This window comes from Chlorocebus sabaeus, chromosome 11, assembly GCF_047675955.1.
Source record: "Chlorocebus sabaeus isolate Y175 chromosome 11, mChlSab1.0.hap1, whole genome shotgun sequence".
NCBI classification, from domain to species: Eukaryota; Metazoa; Chordata; class Mammalia; order Primates; family Cercopithecidae; genus Chlorocebus; species Chlorocebus sabaeus.
Window position 1 is genome coordinate 86,578,502 of NC_132914.1, and position 21,382 is coordinate 86,599,883.

The 21,382-nt window shown below is 35.9% G+C and overlaps 1 non-coding gene across 1 annotated transcript; it reads right to left on the reverse strand.

Annotated features, from left to right (window-relative positions):
- Positions 1–489: 489 nt before the first annotated feature.
- On the reverse strand, positions 490–552 carry LOC119624015 (U7 small nuclear RNA). Its single transcript, XR_005240105.1, has one exon. It is a non-coding gene; the product is annotated as a U7 small nuclear RNA (small nuclear RNA).
- Positions 553–21,382: the final 20,830 nt, after the last annotated feature.

Consider the following 21,382-nt stretch of genomic DNA (forward strand, 5'->3'; position numbering starts at 1 on the left):
AGAGCTAAATCTTGGCTGTCTCACTTAAATGATTTAGTCACCATCTTTTGGAAAGGACAATATGAACAACAGAGTCTTCAGTAGATCACTGAGACCCAAAAAGAAACGTGGGCTGGAGTGCAGTGGCGTGATCATGGCCCATTGCAGCCTTGACCTCCCAGGCTCAGGTAATCCTCCCACCTCAGCCTCCTGAGTAGCTGGGACTACAGGTGCACACCACCACACCTGGCTAATTTTTGTATTTTTTGTAGACAGGGTTTTTGCCTTGTTGCCCAGGCTGATCTCAAACTCCTGGGCTCAAGTAATCCACCCTCTTGAGCCTCCCAAAGTGCTGGGATTATAGGTGTGAGCCACTGCACCCAACCCTAAATTATTTCTTAATTTATACTGGTTTATTGCCTTTTACCATGTGCTGATACACATCATCTTATCTGACTCTCATAAGAAAATGTCTGGGAAAATATGATTCCTCTCTATTTTTTTCCCATGGGGAGTTTTCCAGTTAAAAAACTGAAAACCTCCTAGATAAATTTTAAAAGAGCTGTAACACTTCTTCATTCTTTTAAATGAAAACAACAGAGGTTCAGAAAAAAAGTTAAGATGGTTTTCCTATGGTCACAAACTAGTGGCAGATCAAAGACTAGAAACCAGTTATATTACTCCTATGTTGGTATTCTGCTTCATCTTCTACCTACCAAAGAGAAAAATGTTACATACATGTGTGAATATGTATCTTGCATCTATAAAACCTCCATCATAATAGTAGATTATTCTGTATGAGTAGTTTTTTATCCCCTTAATGCTTTATTAGCTTTTGCTATTCTCATTTCGATCACTTTTTTAAACGTTTTGTTTCTCCAGGCCTATTAACACCATTTCAGAATGCTAATATCACCCAATAAAAAGCATTCATGTTATTTAAATAAACAGCTAATTTGATTATAAATCTAAGAGCATAGTCATGATTGATGAATATTATGGTTACATGAGGGTTTTACATGGTTAATGCACACTAAGCAAAACATACCCATCATTGCTAATTGAACTAAGCATTAATTATAAAATATAAAATTTCAGGAATCTTTTTTCCATTTAATTGCTATAGTTCTATTTTTAAACTTTTCCCCGCTTTACTTTAAGTGCAATCTTTTTAGTTGTCCTTTGTTGCTTTTTCCACCTCTGTATCAAAATCTAAAGAAAATACAAAGCCAAACATTTTCACCTTAGAAATTACAACAATTTTGTTCCATCCTCTAGCATTCACATTTTGCTCTTTCCTGTTTAAGTTGGATGACTTCTCACTTAGAGGAACTGAATGTATTCTACTGAGTTCTTTAGCTCACATTCTCCACCATGTGTGGTCAATTAAGTCCCAGCAGTATGGAGGAGTTTTCATTTAAACTACTGCACTTCCTGGGAAACAGTGGGGCTTACATCTAGTTTCTAAACATTGTTAGAACTTGATGGGTACAATTTCTTCTCAATAGCCTCAGCATAGAACGCATCATGTTAGATACGACCCCATCTCTTTCTAATTTGGCAGTGAATCACTCTTTTAAGAAACCGCACTGTTTTTATTAAAGATCGCAGTGATTTCTACCCATCAGAGGATTGTCTTTATTTTCTGTAAATGTTTTATTTTCTTTCATGCAAATATGCGCCTGGATTTTAAAGTGGATGTACCATTCAGAAAAGCCTATATAAAATTACCTCTAGCAAAGTAAAATGGGAACACAAAACAGACGAATGGAAGACAATCGTGAAAAAAATGATCAGCTGGGCGCCATGGCTCACGCCTGTAATCCCAGCACTTTGGGAGGCCGAGGCGGGTGGATCACGAGGTCAGGAGATGGAGACCATCCTGGCTAACACGGTGAAACCCCGCCTCTACTAAAAATACAAAAAATTAGCTGGGCATGGTGGCGGGCACCTGTAGTCCCAGCTACTCGGGAGGCTGAGGCAGGAGAATGGCGTGAACCCGGGAGGCAGAGCTTGCAAAGTGAGCAGAGATTGCACCACTGCACTCCAGCCTGGGCAACAGAGTGAGACTCCATCTCAATTTAAAAAAAAAGAAAAAAGAAAAAAAAGAAAAAAAATGATCAGAGTCAAATGGTGAAAAAACATTTCACACATATTTTAATGGAGATTTTGGTCTTGTTGGTAGTTTAAAAAATGTCAAAATCAATCTTCAAAATATAATAAGTAATACAATACTTTGTGGTTCCTTTTGGGAAATGTTCCTTAAATCTGATTATTGAAAAAGTATTTTTCTTTAGGTTTTTAGACATCTATTAAAATGTGCCTGAGATAAACTAATGGTTGTTAGGTTACACATAAAGGAAGAAGGTATGTAATTTATATTGGAGAAGGATACAAAATTTTTTACAATAAAAACTTCATTAAGGCCTGGCGTGGTGGTTCACGCTGCAATCCTAGCACTTTGGGAGGCCAAGGCAGGCAGATCACTTGAGGGCAGGAGTTCAAGACCAGCCTGACCAATCTGGTGAAACCCCATCTCTACTAAAAATACAAAATTAGCCAGGCATAGTGGTTCATGCCTGTAGTCCCAGCTACTAGGAAGGCTGAGGCAGGAGAATCATTTGAACCCAGGAGGCAGAGGGTTTGCAGTGAGCTGAGATCACTCCATTGCAATCCAACCTGGAGACTCCATCTCAAAAAAAAAAACTTCATTAATATGGATTTTTGTCTTTGACTATATGTAGCTATTCATCCATGAGATATTAGCAGTTAACAATTTGCCGACAATTTTAAGTCACGCTACAGGGGATATGTATCCCTACTTAAAAATTCAAACCAAGTTCAAAGCTTTGGATTTTTTTAATGTTTATATTTATTTATATTTCATTGTATTTGTTAATTTTTGCTTTTTATTTTTATACAGAAGAGTATTGCTCATCACAATTGAGTTTCTGTGAATTACAGCTGCTGCAACGTAACCACCACATTTTGTTAACACTTTGTCTTATATGTGTATATTTTCAAGCAAAATTACTTTGCTGTTAAAATCATAAAATTTCAATAAATCTTCACCCTAAAGAGTTTCAGTTATAAAAGGTCTATCGCACTTGGTTTACAATAGCAAGATATCAAAGAATAAAGCCAAAATAGGAGAAAACATTTCCTTGTTACATAATTCCAAAAAAAGCCAAGTATCTCAGCTCAATTATAATTGCATGCATTCCCAACACTTAGGTTAAAAATCATTCAATAAAAAGGTCAAATTTGGACTGATTTTCCCAAGCAGTGACAGACCTATGATGGCCTTCCCTCCATCATACATGACTGATACACACATACAGAAAAAATGCCTTCAGTACAGCTGATCTGAAAAAGGCCTTTCCAGAATAAAGGTTTGCGAGAAGCTAAAAGAATTGGGCTTCTTGAAGGGCTCTGTTGCTCACTATGGTCCAGCAACACTGGCCTTCCATTTGTTCCTCAGACAGACCAACAGTCCCCCACACAGGCATGCACAAAATCTGTTTTATCTTTCTACCATGCTCTTGTCACCTCTTTCACTCAACCAGGGCCTTCTGTTTCTTCAAACTTACACATCATCTTTTCCAGAGGGCTTCCCACACTAACCAATTAAAGCAGGTCCCCTGTTATTCTCTCTCATAACACTTTTTTTTAGTAGTATTTGCCATAATGTGTGCCTTCAGTATCTCATAGAATTGAAGATGCCAGCAATTGTCAAACAAGCCAGTATATGACACACTAAAAGAGAAAAGGGAACGTCAACAAAGCTATGATGCTCTTTCAATTTTAGGATGTATACTAATGTCAGAGACATAAAAATATAGGGGGAAAATGTGTGCCTTAGAATCAATGGAACATCGTATAAGGCTCTGTGTCCCTCCTTTGATCAAAAATGTCACACGTGAAAACAGAGACTGCATCTATATTATTTCTTTTGCAGGCTTAGCCACCACCAACACATTGTCTAGCAAATAGCACATATTGATTGAATAAATAAATAAGTAGATGGAGAGATGGCCATGATAATGTGATGATATTTTGTGGTAAAATAACATGTTGTATGAGAAGATCTGATTCTCATTCACACATTCGTATTTATCACACTCAGAAAAGTAACCTTAATTTATTATAGTAAAAGGCAGGAAATTAAAATTGCTGCAACCACTCTTTACAACATGCAATTTTTGCTGGCTGTATAGTTCAACTCACTTTGTAAACTTATAGAATCTGATCACCCCAATTAATTTTTATAATCACATACTGCCTCATCTGTACAACAGAAAGATTAAACTAGGGGATCTCTACTGTCCTTTTTAGCTATCAAACTCTGATTGGGTAGTCCAGAAGTTCATGCCTTCTAGAGTGTAGGTATACTATCTATTTCATGTGTCTACATTATCGTTAAAAAAGGAAGAGGAAGAGATTGTTTAGTTAGCCAATATTTAAACCTACACTGGCCTGTAGATCTATTTTTCATAGATTAGATATATTTTCTTAATTACTTGGATATGTTTTAGCTGGGAAGCACATACTCGATACTACTGTAGCCCCATCAGAATTCTCCTTGGATGTCAAAAAAAGTAGAAATTTCTATTCATCTTATAACATCACTGCTTTTGCTAAATAAAAATGATAAAAATGTCCTTGATGAAAATCCAGCTCTCACTGAAACTATCATTAGTGTTTTTTACCCTTCGCTACCATGTAGGTATAAAAATATATATTAATAGAAAATTGGTAAGTCATGGTCAGGCGCAGTGGCTCACGCCTGTAATCCCAGCACTTTGATCCCGAGGTGGGTGGGTCACCTGATATCAGGAGTTCGAGACCAGCCTGATCAACATGGAGAAACCCTGTCTCTACTAAAAACACAAAATTAGCTGGGCATAGTGGTGCATGCCTGTAATCCCAGCTACTCGGGAGGCCGAGACAGGAGAATCGCTTGAACCTGGGAGGTGGAGGTTGTGATGAGCCGAGATTGGGCCATTGCACTCCAGCCTGGACAACAGAGTAAGAGTCTATCTCAAAAAAAAAAAAAGAAGAAGAAAAGAAAAGAAAAGAAAAGAAAAATTGGTAAGTCATAGTAACAGAAACTGTGTGTTCTGGCATTCTCTGAAATGATATATTAATTGCCTCATGGCAGTATGCCTCTCTTTTCCCCTTATTTTCAGTCTATAAACCTTGACTCCATCTCCTCTGGGACAGTAGAATAGGAAATATCTTGCTAACATAATGAGGACAGCACCAAGGAAGTTGCTGGAAAAGATTCGAGGTTACTGGACTAGTTCAATTTATGCTAATGTAGGTATAGAATTATTTTAAAGTTTTTCAGTATTCTTAGCTGAAAGGAAAGATGACAAGAACAGCAATTTAAGTGTTATTGCTCTGTTGCTTTTTAGCTAAGTGTGAGACACTGCTCTGCCCTGATAATCAAAGCAAATAATGTTATAAACTCATTTATAGATTTATAGCTCAATCCAGAAGGTTGATGCTAACTGAGAAGTCTCCAGAATTGGATCAAATTTTCAATTCAAATGAATAGAGCAACTACACGTCCCATGCCTCATAAATCTCCAAATTTAACTCAAAGCCTGTTCCCTTCTTCCAGATGGCTAGTGGAGAGGGGAGGTGGGGAGGCAGAATTAGCAAGCAAACCCAAAGAGACACAGTTCCTCTGTGTTCAGTGGTGTCTGTCTCCCAATCAGCTTTTACTGAAGCTAGTATTACTACACAGAAATTACCCAGGTAAGCAAAACGATTTAAATACATGGAGGCTTTTAACCTCTTGGGAATTTCCTTTCATACAGCCATTAAACTAGAAGATTTTTCTTTCTTCAAAACTAAGAGATTAGGTGAACAAATCAACAACAGTCATTTGCCCAGAAAATATCTAGCATCGCCTCTTCACCATTACGGCATTATCTTCTCAGGGGCAGCTGTGTCACCTCATATCAGAGACTTTGCTCAAGTCATTGGGATATTTTATAGATGGTGAATCACTCTGTCACCCTCATGCAACTCCCCAGGGAAAAGATGTGTGAGGTGTAAAAAGAAAAAACAAAGGAAAGAACAGGAAGGAATATGACTTCACCTTCCTTTTTTCTCTTCAAATCTCCAATTTTTTAATATCAAAAAAATTATGTGAAGATATTGTGCATATGCCTTTTAAAGAAGTAGCAGACAGTGGAGATACACAAGAGCACAGACTACAAAATACTTAATGCTAACTTACTACTTGTTTTATAGACTCTTCCAATGACATTTAGGTCTTACTTGGAAAAGTCCTATTAATTTTCTTCTATATTTTCTTATTGTTTTTATTTTACTTACCTTTGCTCCATTATCCCATCTTTATAACTCAAGAAATCAGTGTTTCAAATCAAGTGGAAGAAATTTTCTTTCAAAGGAATTGAATTTTATTTTGTTTCTTCACAAGTGATAAAAATGCAGAATTCTCTCCTTAACTCAACTTTTCCTTCTTTTCTATGCTTCATTTTTTTATCTTCTTCTATTCCTAAACTTTTTAATATTTGTTTTCCATCTACAGTATATTTTTATATATATATACCATTATATTTATATATATTTAGATATACTGCTATATTTTTATATATTTATATATAATATATAAACACATAGTATATATACTATATTTATTTCCATCTACAGTAATATTATATTACTGTATAGATTATAAATAAAAATAATATTTATTTTCAATCTACAGTAATAACTGTAGATTGAATTTGATTGCCTTCTTCCTCTGCCTTTATGAATATTATAGATGATAATAAGGTATGTCCTGAATCTGAGCAAAGGGTAAGAAGTAACATCAAACATTTACAAGCATATAGAGTAACCAGAATGCCCATACATTTCTGGTTGTCATGCAAGTTGGTACAACTACTTTGAAAAACTCTCTAGCTATATCTATTAAAGCCAAATAGATATATATATACTCCATGACACAGAATTCTGCTCATATAGACACTCTGCACAAGTGCACACATACATGCACAAAAAAACATGTAGAAGAATGCCTGTAGCAGCATTATTCATAATAATCAAAACCTGGAAACAGCCCAATTGTCTATGAGTAGAAGGGATAAACACATCATATAATGAATACTATATAAAAATTAAAATAAGGGAAATTACTGCTACACAGGAAATTTTTGCCACACATCACATGGATGACTCTCACAACTACAACTATAATGTTGAATGAGAGAAACCATTACAAAAAAGAGCACTTTAGAAAGAAAAGTTTCAAAAACTCACAAAAATAGTCTTATGATAAAAAGAATATTGGTAACTTCTGGGGGAGAACTTAATGGCTGGGACAGAGCATGAAGGAGGGTTCTGGGTTCCTGATAATGCAGTATCTCTTAAACTGGATATTGATTACCTGAGTGTGTTCATGCTCTAAAATTCATAGAACTTAAGATCTATTCATATTAATGTATGTGTGTTAGGATTCTCCAGAGAAAGAGAATCAATAAGGTATACACACATATATTATCATTCACATAGGATACATACACTCACACACAACACACAGACACACACACACACACACACACACGCACATTAAGATTTACTGTGGGAATTGGCTCCTAAGATCATGGAGGTCAAAAGTCCTCAACCTGCCATTTGCAAGCTGGAGAATCAGGAAAGCCAATAGGTGATGGGTGGGGAATGGTATAAGTCCCAGAGCCCAAAGGCCTAAAAACCAGGCTCTCCAATGTCCAAGGACAGAAGATGGATGTTCGAGTTCCAAACGAGAGTAAATTCACCCTTTCTTCACTATTTTATTGCTTTCAGGCTCTCAAACAGATTTGATGATGCTCACCTGCACTGGCAGAGGCCATCTGCTTTATTCAGTCCTCCCATTCAAATATTCATCTCTTCCAGAAACACCCCCACATACACACTCAGAAATAATGTTTTACAAGCGATCCAGGTATCGCTTAACCCAGTGAAGTTGACTTAAATTAATCATCACAGTATGTAAATTATACCCTGAATTTTTAAAGTCATATTAGCACTTTAGTGAACTTTGCTTTTCTCCTGAATTACTCCTAGATTCTGCCTAAATTGTACAGCTGAGAATTTGACCTATTATCGAAATGATCTGATTAGCACCAAATCTGACTAATTCAAGTCATTAACATAATAACAGTTGAATTCCCAATTCAGAGTTCAAACAGTGTTTGGTGCTAAAAAGTAAAGATTATATACAATAATGAGCTCATAATTTTTAAATGGAGATAAGAAAAAGAAAGCAGCCATCAAAGCTCTACTATATTTAATAAGTATTGGAGGGACAACAGTAATAACTGTAGATTGAATTTGATTGCCTTCTTCCTCAAAGTGATTGGCTAAAAATTCCTGAATTATGTTCCCCTAGAAAAGGTTTAAAAGATAATGGCTGATAGAAAAAAGTTAGAATGGTGATATGATGATGATTGCTAACATTTATTAACTGCAGAGTCCTGCATTTAACCACCGTTAATCAGCCTCTGCAGTACGTCAGAATTATACTGCTATTTTATCCATACAGAGTTCTGCAAGTATGGCAATATATCCCTGTGTCATGTTTGGCCTTTTTCAATAAAACTGCAGTTGACTTAGGCTCAACTTAGTCTACTCTAACACCAGATTCTTTTCTGGCAGAAAGTTCCTTTTCCACAAAAAATGACATAAAAAGGTAGTCATCAGAGTGGAATACAATATTGCATATGAGTAAAATACATTTGTAACATATTTTTATGACTGTTGAATGTACTTTAGTATTATTCAGATAGAGATTTCAGTCTGAGATTGGACTGAGATGGCACAAACCACTTTGACTTATATAGGAAGCCCATAAGGACATGACGGGCCTGCAAGCAAACAACATACTATATATCTTTTATTATTATTATTATTATTATTAATATTATTATTATTATTTTTACTTTTTTGAGAGAGTCTCACTCTGTTGCCGGGGCTGGAGTATAGTGCCATAATCTCCACTCACTGAAACCTCCACCTCCCGGGTTCAAGCAATTCTCCTGCCTCAGCTGCCCAAGTAGCTGGGATTACTGGCGCCCACCACCACACCCAGCTAATTTTTGTATTTTTAGTAGGAATGGGGTTTCAGCATGTTGGCCAGGCTGGTCTCGAACTCTGACTTCAAGTAATCCACCCACCTCAGCCTCCCAAAGCGCTGGGATTACAGGCATGAGCCACTGCACCCAGCAATATACTTCTGATTAATTAATATTATAAGGCAGCCAGGTGCAGTGACTCACGCCTGTAATCCTAGCACTTTGGGAGGCCGAGGCGGTCGGATTGCCTGAGCTCAGGAGTTCGAGACCAGCCTTGGTAACATGGTAAAACCCCATCTGTACTAAAATACAAAAAAAAAAAAAAAAAAATTAGCCAGGCGTGGCGGTGTGTGCCTTTAGTCCCAACTACTCTGGAGGCTGAGGCAGGAGAATTGCTTGAACTTGGGAGGCAGAGCTTGCAGTGAGCCAAGATGGTGCCACTACACTCCAACCTGGTGAAAAAGCGAGACTCCATCTTAAAAAATAGATAGATAAATAGATAGATAGATAGATAGATAGATAGATAGATAGATAGAGGCTTATACTGTTAATGATCCATATTTTAATTCCAGAATGAATCTCTTTCTATCACTGTTATCCAACCTAAAATTTAGGGTATAAACCAACTAATGTTATAATAATATTAATCTAAGAAAAATATTTTAAAGGAAAAGTTGCTATAAAATATATTACATATTAATACAATATAGGTTATATATATTGTATCCAAAGCAAAATGAAATTGATTTTTAAAAATTATTATGAGCTGACTATATCCATACCACTCCTATAAGTCACTAACAGAGATAATCAAAATATGTCAAAATTACTTTGGAGGTAAGAGATTTTTCATTTCCCAGTATCTTCTGGTCCTTAGGTTATTACTTATTATTCTAAACTGCAAAAACAGAAACCATCTTATTCATATGTTTTCACTTTCTGTTGGCAGTTATACTTTATTCTTGGAGCTAGATATGTGACCCATACATGATATTCATTCTGTAAATTAATCAACCCTCTTTGAGCTCAATTCTGCATTCTTTATTTTCCCATTTCCTAATTTCCTAATTTTCATTGCCTATTTTAAATGGCTTGATATATTACTGGCTTCTGTGTAAATTATTTTACTTTTTTTTTTTTTTTTTTTTTTTGGAAAAAGGCAGTGGTGCCAGTTGAGATTCTCTAAGAAGCAGACCTCAAGATGTGATTATGGACATGCTGAAGGATATAACAGACACTGGGGACTCCAAATTTTGGTGAGAGCTGAAAAATTACTCATTGGGTACAATGTTCACTATTTGGATGATGCGTACACTGGATGCCCAAATGCTACCACCACACAACATATCCGTGTAACGAAGAGAAAAAAAAGATGTGATTAGATATGCAAGATATCTGCTGGGGGAAATGCTGAAGAAGGAGAAAGAGGAGGGAGCAGAAGTAGCCAGCGAAAGGCTCAAGTGTAAGATGCACGTGTGATGGTTGCGAAAGAAGGGGACAAAAAAGAGAATTGGAAAGGAAGTGTCTCAGTCTGCAGGGCAGTGCTATGAAACTTTCAGCCAGATGAAAGAGGAGTTGGTGGGCCAAAATTCGTTGTTAAAAAAGCCTCAGATCCCACCCATATGCAGCTATTGGCTGGGGACAGCCATCAAAAGTCTGAATTCTAAGGAAGGGTGACTGAGACTCTCAGTCAGCTCTGCTCCCCATAGCAGTTCTCTTGACAATGTCAATGGCAAATTTTCATGGCCATTACAAGTGTATACAAATAAATAAGCAAGAAAGTTGTTATGGACGGAATGTTTGTGTCCCCTGCAAAATTCATGCTTTAAAGCCTTAACCCAAGGTGATGATGTAGTAATTGTATCCAAACAAATATTTATTACAACCTAACATTCTAATGCTTTCAGGTTATAATAGATTAGAATCACATACTGAGATTTATAGTGTCTGAAACATGTTTGAATTTGCCCCCTTTGTATTCGACAAAAAATCCATAGGTCGTAGGACTGTGCCTTCCCAGCACCTGGAATATTGGATTTGCTGCAACAAGTAATTCTGCTATTACCACTGTGGTTATTTTTCATTGTGCCACACAGCAAGATACAAAGGAAGGGAATCTCAGGTTTTGCTTTTCCTTCTGTTTCCATGGACACAGGTTTATAATTTTGTATGAAAGTCAAAATCTGTCACTCTCATTAAGTCTGTTCTTGGAGATACTTTCCTAACAGCTTAGACTAATGCAGTAAAATAATTAGGAACCAGAAAAGAAAACACTCATAACGAAGGGAAATGAGCCCCTTCTTAAAGATAGGAACAACTGGGAGATGGCTGTGGAGTGAGCCCATGACTTGGGAAAGGGATGAATAGAAGGCAATAAAGTACTTAATGAAAGCGGGTGTTGTGGAGCATTGAATGGAATCACAGCATGCGATGTGGATATAGTTTGCTTTTAAATCAAAAACAATAGAATTAATGTTCCTTTTAAACATAACACATCCTAATGGTTAGCACTGTATCTGCCTCCTGCTGTCTCTTGCACAAATATGTGAATATGTCAGCTTGACAGTTTCAAGAATCTTGCCTTTCCAAACATTTACCAGTCCAAAAATATTCACAATTATCTTCAGCTTAATTAATTGTGGCCTATTGTACAATTTCACAGGCACTGGGTCTGTGAAGCCATGTCGTATTGTTCTCATCACGTAAGGTTTTTTAAGGCTTTGCTGTGTGTGAAGGACACAGGCAGATTATGACTGATACAAAGAACCGAAGGAACCATTTGCAGGTAATATTACATTCAAAAGTATAATGAAGAAGAGCAAAATTAGCAAGCAATTATTAAATTATAAAAAGTTCGGCCAGGTGCGGTGACTCATTCCTATAATCCCAGCACTTTGGGAGGCTGAAGTGGGTGGATCTCTGCAGGAGTTTGAGACCAGCCTGACCAACATGGTGAAGCCACTTCTCTACTAGAAATACAAAAATTAGCTGGGCATATTGGCATGCGCCTGTAGTCCCAGCTACTTGTGAGGCTGAGGTATAATTGATGGCACCCAAGACGTGAAGGTTGCAGTGAGCTGAGATTGTGCCACTGCACTCCAGTCTGGGCAACAGAGCAAGACTCTGTCTTGGGGGGAAAAAAAGTTCTTTATTTTTCTGGAAGGATTTACTTCACTAATAGCATGTACCTATAGTGAAATTAAAATGATGAAATGTGTGTACTAGCCATGTCCCCTGAAATGTTTGGTGCAAAACTGAGCCATGTGCATGTCATGCGTCCTCCATGCAGAGCTGAGCTGCCCATTTGATTCTGTCAGGCTCACCCAGAATAATCTCCTTTCTTTAAGAAACGTAGCCAATTAATATGGGACCTATATTCCATTTGCAAAAACTCTTCACCTTTCCTATATAACATAACCTAATCACAGGAGTGAAATCCATCATATTCACAGTCCTGCCCATAGGCAAGAGTGGAAGGTTATATAAGATGAATACCCCAAGGGGCAGGAAGCTTGGAGTCCATCTTAGAATTTTGCCTACAACAGTGAAGACTACATTTCACCAGATAGACAGTGGCAGATTTGTATTGTAATACTGAAATCATAAATGGATTTAATTATTAATTCCAATACTATGCAAGATGAGCATCATTACACATTTTTAGCTAGATTTAGGGGCTCCCATATATAGACTTTAATTAAAGGTAGCCATGGTAACTGGAAAGTTCATTACAGTCTTAGTACCAGCATTTTTCTTCTCTGTCATCCCAGTCCTGAAAAAGTATGTTCATGTGTGTATGCCATTTGAGGGCGAGAATTAGGGGATGCATTTTGCCTATTTAAATAGAAAGGTTGTTACTTAAAATTAATTAAAGTATATACTGAGTGCTTGACAGAGGGTAAATGCTGTTCAGATAATATTTTTTATGAAAGAATTACCTCAACATTTCTTCTCAAGAGAATATGAATGACCTCATTTTCCATATGAATGTGTGCATGTGTGTACGTGTGTCTGTGTACATATATTTTTTCCAGGCAAGTTTAAACACTTGCCTTGAACAAAGGTCCTCATTTAAAGTTAGATATTTCATACCTTGTAGGCCAGAATTCTTTCTCCACGGGGAATCTCACTCTAATGAATTTTCTCTAACATTAAATTTGCTGATCTAGGCAGTAGAATTCTCTATTATATTAAACAATACAGTTTGCCACAGCCTTTTAGATATCATGTTTGAGAGTTCATCAAGCATTATTTTCAAGACCCACTGTGTAACAGGCACTGTACTAGGCACTGGAAAATAGATTCCTATTTACTAAAAGAGGAAAGAGTGCAGTCAAGTAAACAAATAAATGCATAATTCAGATAAAGATCCATGCTATTAAGAAAATTAAATAAGTTGATGTAATGGGATTGAACGAGGAACAGCAGAGATGAGGGGAAGTTAATTTAGACTGTGAGATAAGGTCTCATTGAGAAGTTTAAGTTGTAACCTGCATGACAAAAATAAGGTCAGTCAAGAGAAAAACTGGGGACAGAAACTTCCAGGCAAATGGATCAACAAGTACGAAAATGTGTAATGGGAACAATCTTGGTATATTGAAGGAACACAAAGAAAGCCAGAAAGGGCTGTCATCCAATGAAGGAGGGAAGAGGGAGAGTGGGGTTGAATTATATGGGTTATGTAGGTTCTTGAGAGTCCTGAAATGATTGGATGATTGGGTATTTGTTTCTAAATACAATTGGCAGTCATTGTAGGACTGATTTGAATTACATTGTTTTAAAAAGGTACTCAGGCTGCTGAACTGTGAATAGCATTTGATAGAGCCTCATTCATATCTATTGATTACAACTAAAAACAAAAATGCATTACTAGTCCTAGGGAGACAATCAATTATATTCACTATTTAGTTTTTATTTTTACTTGTAATGTGTCTGTCAATTAATAGGATATCTTTCTATTTGGCATAAATCCTGTCAATAGTTATTTCTGATAAAAATCTTAAAAGGGAACTGTTAAACATTTTTATAAATATTTTTTCTCCACCAGCTGTTATTTTCAAAAATCCAAAAGAGATATGAAGCCCAAGCTTGTCCCTTTATCAGTTTGCTCTTTTTATTCCAGTAATTTGGATGGTTTGTTATTTTAAGGCTACTAAGGAGTACTAATCTAACAATAGTATAACCTTTTTAAAATTAACAAAATTGGCTGGGCATGGTGGTTCACGCCTGTAATCCCAGCACTTTGGGAGGCCGAGGCAGGTGGATCACAAGGTCAAGAGATCAAGACCATTCTGGCCAACATCCGTCTCTACTAAAAGTACAAAAATTAGCTAGGTGTGGTGCTGCGTGCCTGTAGTCCCAGCTACTCGGGAGGCTGAGGCAGGAGAACCGCTTGAACTCGGGAGGCAGAGGTTGCAGTGAGCCAAGATTGCACCACTGCACTCCAGCTTGGTGACTGAGTGCGACTCCATCTCAAAAAAAAAAAAAAAAAATTAACAAAATCAACATTAATATAACTATTTTGAAATTAAAAGAAATTAAATTTTTTTATGATACAGGAAAGTCAAATGTGACAGTAATTTTCAATAGCCTATTTTCAACAGTAGGCTTTTCTAGCTGTATGTTGGTATGCATGAACATGTCCAGTTCATCTCTTCAACAAAGGCTGATCATTTTGTTGACTTTAAGTAGCTAGGATTTCAAATATCCAAGCAACTTACTTTGTAGTTCTTTTCAAAAAGTAGCAATATGAATTGCTTCTCGGCCTTTTGGCTAAGATCAAGTGTAAAAAGTAGCAATATGATTAAATTTTGAAAGTGTCACTCCTTCAAAAAGTATAGAGAATGGAGAGTAAGAAATCAAGTCTGAAGTCAGGAACACAGGGAAATTTTTATTTTAGTAATAATGTAATGAGGACAAGTTCTAAGTTATAAGAACTTCTACTTGAAGACAATGAAGAATAAACATGGTAGTGAAGAAGGACCAAGACCCAGGAGAAGGCAGAAATCCAGAAAGAATAACTTTCCATTCAGGGCTACACTTCTTCTGGAGATTTGTGCCAGTTCTGGAAAAAGTGGATGAGAAGCTGAGCAACTGAGCTGGGATGATTTTGACAATCTGCCAGAGCAAGAAGGACGAAGTCTGGGACCAGAGTCCACCAAGGAGGAGAAACCAGGTGAACCTTCATTGCTTTCTATCAGGACCCCAAAAGATGATACCTTAAGGATGAGCCAGAAATAGGCGTTTTAAGAATTACAACTCCCCTTAGCATCATCTCCAGATGGCAAGCATAATCAGAAGCCTGGCAGAAGCAAATATTAATTGTCTTTGAAATAAGGTAACATCATGCCAGGCTTCCAATTATTTCTACAAACAATTGTGTACAATGTCCTAAATAAAACAAAACATAACCAGGTACAAGACAATATAAAATAACAAGTTAAATACAGTTTATGGGAGGCTGAGGCAGAAGAATGGCATGAACCCGGGAGGTGGAACTTGCAGTGAGATCATACCACTGCACTGCATCCTGGGTGACAGAGGGAGATTCTGTCTCAAAAAAAAAAAAAAAAAAAAAAAACAGTTTAAAAACATAGAGAATAGAATTCAAGTAACAGTGACTTTAAGATATTAGACTTACCACAGGCATAGTTTTTTAAAAAAAAAACAACAACAATATTTACTATATTAGAGGAGATAAAACCCCAAGTTTGAGAATTTTGGGACAAAACTTGAAACTCTTAACAAAGAGCCATGTAGAAGCTCTAAAAGCTTAATTGAAAATACAACAATTGAACTTAAGAATGCAATGGTTGAGTTTAATAACAGATTAGATGAGGTGAAGAGAAAATTAATAAACTGAGGGTTAGATCAAAAGAAATAGTTAGAATACAACAAGATATAGAAGTATGGAAAAAGAGAGATCTGATGCAGTGAGAAATTTTAACATACATAATAAGATTCATGAAAGAGATAAAAAAAACAGTTGGATCCCAGCACTTTGGGTGGCTGAGGCAGGTGGATCACTTGAAGTTGGGAGTTCAAGACCAGCCTGGCCAACCTGGTGAAACCCCATCTCTATTAAAAATACAAAACTTAGCTGGGCATGGTGGTGCATGTCTGTAATCCCAGCTACTCAGGAGGCTGAGGCAGGAGAATCACTTGAACCCGGGAGACGGAAGTTACAGTGAGCTGAGATTGTGCCACTGCACTCCAGCCTGGGCGACAGTGAGGCTCCATCTCAAAAAAAAAAAAAAAAAAAAAAAAGACGCTTGGGATGGAAGCAGTATTTGGAGGATAATGGCTGAAAACACAAACCCCAACATTCAAGAATTTCCACTTAATGGTGCAATAATTAAAACTTTCCCTTTGAGACTAGGTATAAGACAAGACAATGGTGCCTCTTCTCATGACTTTTATGAACATTGAATTAAATGTTCTAGCCAATAAAAATTAGTAAAACTTAAAGAAAAGGGAAGAAAGGGAAGAAATGTAGCTGTCATTATTCTCAGGCAATATGATTAAGTAAATAGAAAATCCAAAAGAATCTATGGTTAAATTATAAAAATTAATAGGTAAGATTAGAATCGTTACTGAGTACAAAGTCAAAATACAACAGTTCAAGGCATTGCTACGCACCAATAGTTAAAATAAATTACAACTCTTCAAACTGCTAGAACCAACAAATTCAGTAAATTTGCAGGTACAAAATCAACATATAAAAATTAGTAGCATTTTTGTACATCAATAATGAACTATTTGAAAAAGAATTCAAGAAAGCAATTATAATAATTACACTAGCTGAAAAAAAAAATTCCTAGGAATAGTTTAACCAGGAGGAAAAAAAAAAAAAAAAGCTCTACTGTGATAACTATAACACTGATGAAAGAAATTGGAGAGGATAGAAATAAATGGAAAGATATTCTATGTTCATGGATTGGAAGGATTAATGTTGTTAAAATGTCCATACTACCCAAAATGATGTACAGATTCAATGCCATCCCTATGCAAATGCCAACGACAGTCTTCACAAAAACAGAAACCATCCTAAAACTTATATGGAACCACAAAAGATCTTAAATAGCAAAAGCAACGTTGAGCAAAAAGAACAAAGCTGGAAGTATTACACTATTTGACTTCAAAATATACTGCAAAGCTATAGTAACCAAGACAGCATAATACTGGCATGAAAACAGACACATAGACCATTGGAACAGAATAGAGTACACTTATATAAATCAACACATTTACAACCAACTCATCTTCATCAAAGGCACCAAGAACGTGTATTCAATAAATAATGCTGAAGAAAATGGATAACTACATGCAGAAGAATGAAACTAGATTCCTATCTCTCACCATACACAAAAATCAAACTCAAAACGGATTAAAGCCTTAAATGTGAGACCTAATCCTAGAAAACTACCAGAACAAAGCATAGGGGAAACATTTTATGACATTGGTCTAGGTGAGAATTTTTAAAATAAGAACTCAAAAGCACAGGCAACAAAAATAAAAACAGATAAACGGGATTATGCCTCACTAAAAAGCTGCACAGCAAAAGAAATAATCAACAGAGTGAAGAGACAACCTACAGAAAAGGGAAAGTATATGCAAGCCATGCATCTGACAAGGGGTTAATTTCCAGAATATATATGGAACTCAAACAACTGAATAGCAAAAAAAGCAAACAATCAAATTTAAAAATGGGCAAAGCACTTGAATAGACATTTCTCAAAAGAAGACACAGAAATGGACAAGCACATGAAAAAATGTTCAACAACATTAATTACCAGGGAAATGCAAATCAAAACCACAATGAGATAACAGCTCACTCTAAAATGGCTAATATCAAAAGGACAAAAAATAACAAATGCTGGCATGGATGTGGATAAAAGGAAACCACCATACATTGTTAGTGATTATGTAAATTGTTACAGCATTATGGAAAACAGTATGAAGTTTCCTCAAAAACTTAAAAATAGAAATACCATATGATCTGGCAATTCCACTGCTGGGTATTTATCCAAAGGAAATGAAACTAGAATGTTAAAGAGATGTCTTCACTCCCATGTCTTTTTGCAGCACTATTCACAATAGTCACAAAACAGAATCAACCCACATGTCCATCAGTGAAGAATGGATAAAGAAAATGTGGTAAAGAAACACAAAATAATACTGGACATCTATTTAAAAAAGTGAAATCCTATCATTTGCAGCAGCATAGGTGAACCTGGAGGACATTATGTTAAGTGAAATAAGCCAAGTATAGAAAGACAAATGCCACATGATCTCACTCATTTGTCCAAAAAAGCTCATATCAAAGAAGCACAGAGTAGATTAGTGGTGACCAGAGGCTGGGGAGGGTGGGAGAGAGGGGGATGGAAAGAGGTTGGTCAATGTGTACAAAGTTACAGTTAGATAGGAAGAATAAATCCCGGTGTTCTGTTGCACTGTAGGGTGGCTATCGCTAACAATATTGTACTGTATATTTCCAAAGAACAAGAAGAGAAGATTTTGAATGCTCTAACCACAAAAAAATATATGTTTGAGGTTATGGCTATGCTAAATACCTTGATTGGATCACCACACAATGTATACATGCATTAAAACGTCACACTCTATCCCATAAATATATACAATTTTGTGTCAATTAAAAATAAATAAAAATTTAAGATTCCATTTAATTAACATTGTTAAACTTCAAAAAAATTGTAAATCTAACAAAGTATCTAAAAAAATCTCTCCACAGAAATTAACATAGAGGAGACCTATATAAATGAAAGGAGAAATCATGTTCATGGATTGAGAAACTCAATGTTATGCATTTATTAATGTTCCCCAAATTAATCTATATAGTCAGTAAAATCCCAATCAAAATTTCATCAGGTTCTTTGCTGAAAATGACAGCTCATCCTACAATGTATATGGCAATTCAAAAGACCAAGAAAAGCTAAGAAACTCCAAGAAGACAAGACTCTGCTAGATATTAAGACATCATAAAGCAATAGCAAGTAATGCAGGGTTGTGCTGGGAAACAGATATTGACCAACGAAACAGAATAAAGAGCCAAGAAAGAGATCCACGCATTCATGGACAATAGTGGCACTGAAGAATAATGGGAGAAGTGATGATCTGCTCATCAAATAGTGTTGTGCCAATTAAATATTCATATGGAAAAAAATGAAACCTGGTTCCTATCACTATGCATAAAACCAAATTCTAGGTGAGTTATAGATATAAGTATAAAAATCAAATGATAAAGGTTATTAGAAGGCAATATAAAACAATATATTTATTACCTCAAGATAAGGAAACATTACTTAAATAGAAGACACAAAAGGCACTATTCATAAAGAAAAATTGATAAATTTGACTAAATTAAAATTAGTAACTTCTGTTCATCGAAAGGTATACTAATTAATAGAGCGAAAAAGTAAGCCAGAGTAGGAGATCTTTGTAAAACATACTTGGCAAAGAGCATATTTCCAGAAATTATTAAGAATTTCTACAAATAATAAGAAAAAAACAGGAAGTCCAAGAGAATAATGGGCAAAATATTTAAACAGAAATTATACTAGAGAAGATATGCAAATTATCAGTAAACCTATGAAGTTTCTCAACCATATTAATAATTGTGAAACTGCAATTTAAAGTCATAATAAGATTACACAGCATACCTACCAGAGTGGCAAACATTTTAAAGATTGACAATACAAAATGTTGGCAATGATGTGGGTGTATGCATTGCTGGTAGAAATGTAAATTGACATAGTATAACCACTTTGGAAAGCAGCCTAGCATTACCTCATAAAGCTGACAATGTGTTACTGTATGTTACTCTCTGAACTAGGAATTTCACTCTTACACAGAACCAATAGAAATGGGTGCATATGTGCATCAAAAATTTGTACAATAAATCTGTGGTAACATTATTCCTGAGATCAAAACATAAAAACAACTAAAAATTCTATCAACAGTAAAATGGGTAAATAATTTGAGGCATAGTCACAGAATGCAATATGCAATACTATTCAGCAATGAATATAGATGAACTACAACCATATAGAACAGCATAGATGAATCTCCCAAATGTAAGCTAAGCATAACAAAACATGTTTCCAAAAAATACATACTCAATGATTCCATTTATAGAAGTTTAAAAACAGGCACAACTAAACTACAAGGATCCATGTTTGGTGATAAAACTATAAAGAAAAACAAAGACATGATTATCATAAGGGCCCAGATAGCCATTATTTTTTAGAGGAAGGGAAGAGCCAATGATCAGAGGGGTATAAAAGGAATCTATAATGCTGCTAATACTCTATTTCTTGACATGGGTAATGAGTATACCTGTGTTTTCTTTGTGATAAATTATTGAGCTACATATATATTTTTGTTTTGTGCATGTCTTTGTGTGTGTTACATTTCTCGGTAAAGAAGCATTAATAATTCCAATTAAAACAGTTTAAATAATTAAGTTATCTGTCCAAAAAAATCTTACTTAATGCATGAATAGTACCCTCAACTCTAGCTGGGAAGTAGGAAAATCGCAACAACCAGATTTGTCTGTCATGCTATGCAAAGATCCTTTTTATTCTTTAAAACCATGAAAATAGTGATTCATTTAAAACAATGCTTGGGCTGGGCACAGTCGCTCATGTCTATAATCCCAAAGCTTTGGGAGGCCAGAGCAGGTGGATTCATTGAGACCAGAAGCTCAAGACTACCCTGGACAACATAGTGAGACCCTGCCTCTACAAAAAAATAATAATTATATACACACACACACAAACACACACACACACACACATATACTGCACTCCAGCCTAGGTGACAGAGCCAGACTGCATCTAACATATATATATATATTTTTTTATATATATATATATAAAATATTATTAGCTGAATGTGGTGGCACACACCTGTAATCCCAGTTTCTCAGGCAGCTGAGGCAAGAGGATCACTTGAACCAAGAAGTTGTGGGTTACAGTGAGTTATGATAGTGCCATTGCACTTCAGCCTGGGTGACTGTCTCTAAAATCAATCAATCAATTCTGTAATATATATTTTAACAAGCAAGTCAAAAATACAAATAAATAAGAAATTAAGCACATTTAATTAAAGGAAAAGTAGATCTCATATATGTGTGTGTATGTGTGTGTGTGTGTGTGTGTATATATATATATATATATTTTTTTTTTTTTTAAGAAAAAAGGTTGTCTGGGCACAGTGGCTCATGCTTGGAGGCCGAGGTGGACGGATCCTGAGGTCAGGAGTTCGAGACCAGC